Source organism: Colobus angolensis, unplaced genomic scaffold (genome assembly GCF_000951035.1).
Source record: "Colobus angolensis palliatus isolate OR3802 unplaced genomic scaffold, Cang.pa_1.0 Scaffold16, whole genome shotgun sequence".
NCBI lineage: Eukaryota > Metazoa > Chordata > Mammalia > Primates > Cercopithecidae > Colobus > Colobus angolensis.
The window spans coordinates 1,907,231-1,913,564 of record NW_012114710.1 but is presented as its reverse complement, the minus strand read 5'-3'; positions in this window follow the sequence as shown (position 1 = coordinate 1,913,564).

Sequence of the window (6,334 nt, the reverse complement as noted above, 5' to 3'; positions counted from 1 at the left end):
AAAAAAAAAAACCCAGGAGTCTATATAGATTGGGAAGTTCAGTCCATGATGGGTAATAGGTAGATTATTTTTGCTGACCTTCTGGTCATTAGTTTGTCTTACGATGTTTTCATGACCATCGTCTCCAAGTTGGAGCAAACGTCTTTATTTTACAAGATTTTTCACTAGTGGTCACTCTCCAGTTGAATGAACATTTGCTTTTTCGTTGCTTTCATTTTAAAAGTCTTGTCATTCCATCTTACTAGAAGCCACTTGCTTACATTCTAGAGCCCAATACAGTAACAGAGACTGTTTTTCTTATTGTATATCTCTGTGGTCTAAGTTCCTTAACCTGCATGATGACAAATGGAGTACAGGCCATCTATATACGTGTGTGTCTGTGTGCTTGCATGCCACTGTGTGTGTATTTGTACATGTGAGTGAACTGGTCCTGGGTCAAATAGTCAAAGTCAGAATTTGAAACTGAAGAGTTCTCTGTAATTCCAGCTTCCACCTGCTGTGAGGTGTTATGCAGACATGATAATAAAGTTTGTAGCTGGAGGGGCCTTAGGTCATCTGATCCATCCTCTTCTCCTTGCCCGAAGTCATGCAGAGGCAGTGAGACAGAGCAGGACCAGAACCCACATTTCTTGACCTCACAGTTACTCGGTTTGCATCTGTGAATCAGGATAATTGAGACACTGTTGTAATTTTGATAAAGAATGCAGAAATGAAGATTTGTCCTTTAAAATAAATATTTTAAGGAAGAGAATAGACAGCAGGAGAACTCGGCATTGGGTGGAGCTTCTCCTATGGGCTCATTTCACAGGCCTGGATGTTTCTGGTGTTTGGGTGCCATCGGGCCTGGAGGGGAAAGGCACCCTCCCTCATCATGACATCCATACATGAGGGCTACATTCTAGAATAGCACACAAGGCAGAAATGTAGCAAAAAGTGAAGGCCTCCCATTGAAAATATTTTAGGAAGAGACTGGCATAGTGTCTCAGGAAGACAACTAGCATTTCCTCCCGCATTGGACAGGTGACTGTTTCTTCATGGAAGCACCAGGGGAAGTCGCTGGTTTGCATTTAGGGGCCATGGTGTGCCCCAGACACACATCTCTTTTGCCACTGAGCAATGAGACGCTCACCCTTCCAGAGGCCCATGGTCCACGGCTAACTGAGGCAGTAGTAGGGTCAGTCTTCATCCCAGCTTACTCTGCGCTAAGCTCAGAGGGAGCAGGGCAGACAGTGGCATCTATGCTACACGAAAATGAAAAACTCTTTAGAGGTTTTAAATTGTAATCGGATAACTGTATTTAAATAATTTAAAAGCATATTTGCATGGTCAGTGCCACCATAGATTATTATTTTGTTGAAACCAATTAATTCCAATACAAAAGTCATCTAAATGAGATTGTCCCAGTCTGTCAACAGATTTCTTTCTTCTTTTATGTACTTTCTTCCCACCACTTACTTACTTTTGCCAAACTTAGCTTCTATTTTTTTTAGTAGAATTATTTTAAACACCCGCTAACTCCTTCTAAATGTATATTGTTTAGAAAATGACACTCACTTTCTATGTCCTTCTATTTACTTTTTTGTCTATTCCCTTCTCTAAGCCTGTCAGCTACAGCTTGTTTATTCTTTAGAGGTAAGGGTAAGGGCTTTTTGTTTTAAATTAAAAAAATTGTTTTACTTGTTTATCTTGGAGGTGTGTTTAGATAAAATATGTTTAATGACTTCCCCCTCCTTCAATTTTCCCTCTATTCAATTATGCTAATTTCCCAGCTCAGTCATTTATTGGCAGTGTGATTTGACACTTTGTTTAATTTTTTTTTGTTTGTTTGTTTTGACACTTCTTTTTTTTTTTTTTTTTTGAGACAAGGTCTCTGTTGCCTAGGCTGGAGTGCAGTGGCACAGTCCTGGCTCACTGCAGCCTCGTCCTCCTAGGTTCAAGCGATCCTCCCACTGAAGCCTCCCAAGTAGCTGGTTGATTTTTGTTATCTTTTGGAGAGATGGGGTCTCACTATGCTTGTCCAGGCTTGTCTTGAATTCCTGGGCTCAAGCTATGCACCCTGCCTTGGCCTCCCAAAGTGTTGGGATTTCAGGTGTGAGCCACCGCTCCTGGCTGACACAATTTTCTGAACTTATTGAAGCCTGCTTCTCTTCTGTGAAGCAGGGACGATAACAGCACTTTTCTCATAGTTGTTTTTATGAAGTCGATAAAATAATTAAAGCGATCAGAGCAGGCTGATCTAGTACAGCAAATGTTTAATTAATGGGAACTACTAAGGTGTTAAGTTTTTTTTTTTTTTTGAGACGGAGTCTCACTGTGTTGCCCAGGCTGGAGTGCAATAGCACGATATCGGCTCACTGCAAACTCCACCTCCCGGGTTCACGCCATTCTCCTGCCTCAGCCTCCCAAGTAACTGGGACTACAGGTGCCTGCCACTACGCCCGGCTAATTTTTTGTATTTTTAGTAGAGATGGGGTTTCACCATGTCAGCCAGGATGGTCTCGATCTCCTGACCTCATGATTCACCCTCCTCGGCCTCCCAAAGTGCTGGGATTGCAGGCATGAACCACAGCGCCCGGCCAGATGTTCAGTTTTTAACATAATACTTGCATTCTAAATTACATGCCAATTGCTGCTGCCTGAAGATAAAGAATATTTTTATTGTTAGTTATCATCTCATTTTATTTCATCCCCACGGAACATTTGGGGTTGGGCTAAACTATTTTGAGTAGGGAGATTTCCTCATATCTTTTTATTTCTTTTAGTCTTTAATGGACTTTGTTTTTCAGAGCAATGTTAGGTTTCCAGCAAAATCGAGCAGAAAATACAAAGATTTCCTATACACTCCCTGTCCCTGCCACCTCCCTCCTCCCCCACTATCAATATCCTGCACAAGAGTGGTCCATTTTTACAATCGATGAACCTACAAATGGCTTTTTATTTTTTCAATCATAATACTCTGAGAATAAGGTAGCAGGTCAAAGGGGCACAGCTGCATCTTAACATTTCATTATCTCTTCAAGATGCATGAGCTCCTTGAAATTGGATGGACTGGTTAGAATAGTATAACCAGTGTGTCCTGTCTGACTGTCCCTTTTCTTGTCTCTTCTCCTTTATGAAGTTCTTTAAGGGCCTCAAAATGCAGAAATGCAGCAGGAACCCGACAATGGGGTGGGAGACAAAGCCAGCTTCAGAGATGCCAGTGTTTACGCTGAAGGGACGTGGGCAGAATCTGCCAACAAATAATCACACCAGAGTCCATTGAGCCCGAGCGAGGTCCCAGTGGGAGTGGTGAATGAGTAACTAGTGTCCCCAGCAGCCTTCTTCATTCTGCATGATAGCACAGAATAAACCATGCTGGGGCTGCAAGGATCCCAACCTCCAGTTACTGTTTCCTCAACCCGGCTGCCCCAGGGCCCACTCCTCTGGCCAGCACTCAGGCACAAGCTTGTAGCATCAGGCAGGAAGATGTGGCTAAGCATTAACTTTCAAATTCAGCTCTGCCCAAATTAAAGAGAGGGACGGGGGTATAGAGAGTTCTCAGACCCGTGTCTGGATGGTCAGCATATTCCACGTTGATTTCTTTTTTGCAAGGTCACCATGCTATTAGTTACAGAAGTGATAATATTATTTCTTCTCTCCAAACAACCAGATGTTTTAAAAGTTAATAGAAGTGGAATTTGAACCTGAGATGTAAAAATGAGCCAAGAACAAGGTCTCAGAAAGCCTCCTGGTAACTTTTGCCTATTGATTTACTAAAAGAGAGAGAAAAACATCATAAAAACAAAAGATGAAGAGGAAATCTTCATTCTTTTTAGACTTTTCCATCTTCATGTCTATTGTCAAGTATTTTGTTGAGAAATGCATTATAACCTCATTTTAAAAAATAAACAGAACTTATGAAGCAATTCTCTTGGAGAATAACTGGAGTAGTTTCCAGCGATGTTTCAAAAGACAGACATACCTGCCTGGTGTTTTTGTAGGTCTGGTGATGGTCTGTGTTCAGCTGGGCAGAATAAAACAGCCCCAACAGACAGAAGACACCTCACCCTCTGTCTTTCACTTAGGCAAAGTGGACATCTGATTTACAGGACTGGGAAACAAAACACGCACACAAAACCTATACCTCTTTTAGCTTACCGTATGTTGCTTCATCATCAACTGGCTCATTTAACCATGAATGTGAAAGGTTGAAAAGCTTATTTAAATGTGGGCTACTGAACTTTCCTGGGGCTACAAGAACTGATAATTTGTTCAACCATTACATTCAGTGAAACTCTCTTTTTTAATGAACCTTGTTTCACATTACACAAACGGGACCAGATTGGCTGGAAAGGGCAGGAGGCTCCCTGTGCAGGCCCACAGTGAAAGGGGACCAGCGTGATTGCAGACAGGGTCCCTCTGCTGGAAAGCTTCCAATTCTCTAACTACCAGCATCTTCCATTTTCCCTATCAGCTTTCTCCTGTGATAATTTTTCTACTTTTACCTTGTAAACCAAAAATAAAATTCAGAGCCCCCTGACCATCTGAATTGACCCCTCCTCTTGGCAAGGGCATTCCAAAGCTAACCTGAAAAACGAGCTCAGGTCATGATGGAAAAGAGGAGCTGGACATGCCTCATTATGCCCTATTCCCTTTTGGAATTACTGATAGAACAGACTCTTTAAGTCTCATAAGAAACTGGCCAGGCAAGGTGGCTCATGCCTGTAATCCCAGCACTTTGGGATGCTGAGGTGAGCAGATCGCCTGAGGTCAGGAGTTCAACAGCAGCCTGGCCAACATGGTGAGACCCCGCCTCTACTGAAAAATACAAGTTAGCCAGGCATGGTGGCACACACCTGTAATCCCAGCTACTCAGGAGGCTGAGACAGGAGAATCGCTTGAACCCAGGAGGCGGAGGTTGCAATGAGCCAAGACCATGCCACTGCACTCCAGCGTGAGTGACAGAGTGAGGCTCTATCTCAAGAAAAAAAAAAAAAATTTATGATCTATTCTCTCTGAAGCCTGCTACCTGGAGGCTTCATCTGCATTACAAAACCCTGGCCTCTGCAACCCCTTATTGTAACCCAGACTTTCCTTTCTATTGATAACTCTTTCAACCAATTGCCAATCAGAAAATCTTTGAATCTGCCTATGACTTTGAAGGCCCCCTGCACCCCCCAACCCCTTCCAGTTGTCCCATCTTTCTGGACCAAACCAATGTATATCTTACATGTATTGATGCCTATGTCTTCCTAAAATGTATAAAACCAAGTTGTGGCCCTACTACCTTGGGCACATGTTCTCAGGACCTCCTGAGGGTGGTGTCACAGGCCATTGGTCACTCATAGTTGCCTCAGAATAAATCTCTTAAAATATGTTACAGATTTTGACCCTTTTCATTGACCATCTGTTTTGGTAAATGGCTGTAAAAACATGAAGACATTAACATCTAAAGCTGTACCCCCAATTCAATCCTTTCTACCCCTTCTCTGGTTTATTTTTTTCTTCCTTGCCACTTATCATCATCTAACATACTATTTATTTTATTTAAACATTTTTTTATTATTGTCTCTCTCTCCTGCTAGAGAGTAAGCTTCATTAGGCTGAGGGCTTTTTGTTTGTGTTTATTATTATTATTATTATTATTATTATTTTTGAGATGGTGTTTCACTCTGTCACCCAGGCTGGAGTGCAGTGGTGTAGTCTTGGCTCACTGCAACCTCTGCCTCCCAGTTTCAAGCGATTCTCCTGCCTCAGCCTCCCAAGTAGCTGGGACTACGGACGTGTGCCATCATGCCTGGCTAATTTTAGTATTTTTAGTAGAGACGGGGTTTCCCCATGTTGGCTAGGCTGCTCTTGAACTCCTGCCCTCAAGTGATCCACCCGCCTTGGCCTCCCAAAGTACTGGCATTACAGGTATGAGCTACTGCACCCAGGCTGTGTTGTTTATTATTTTATCTCAATACCTAAATCACTGCCTGGCACCTCATAGATGCTCAATAAATACTTGTGGAATGAATGAATAATGGCAGGCCCTATAGCTTAACCCACTTCCTACCTCTTAGTCCAGTGTTACTCAGAGGTCCAGTTGCTAAATACGGGTCTAGTTGATTTTATGGCAGGGTTAAGGGTTAGGAGATATAGTTGTCCTCATGGGGGTACGCTATGCAGTTGCAGAGGGACTCAAAAGGGTCCTGTACTGGGCTTAATGCTCTGCTGTCACTGCCAAAAATTCTTAATAATTTTTCCTTTGAACTTCTGCTTTGTCAGTGACATCTAATGGGATAACCAGACACACAGGTGAGAGAGAGACACATGTAATCTGAGTGTCCAGCTCTATTGTTTGCCACTCCAT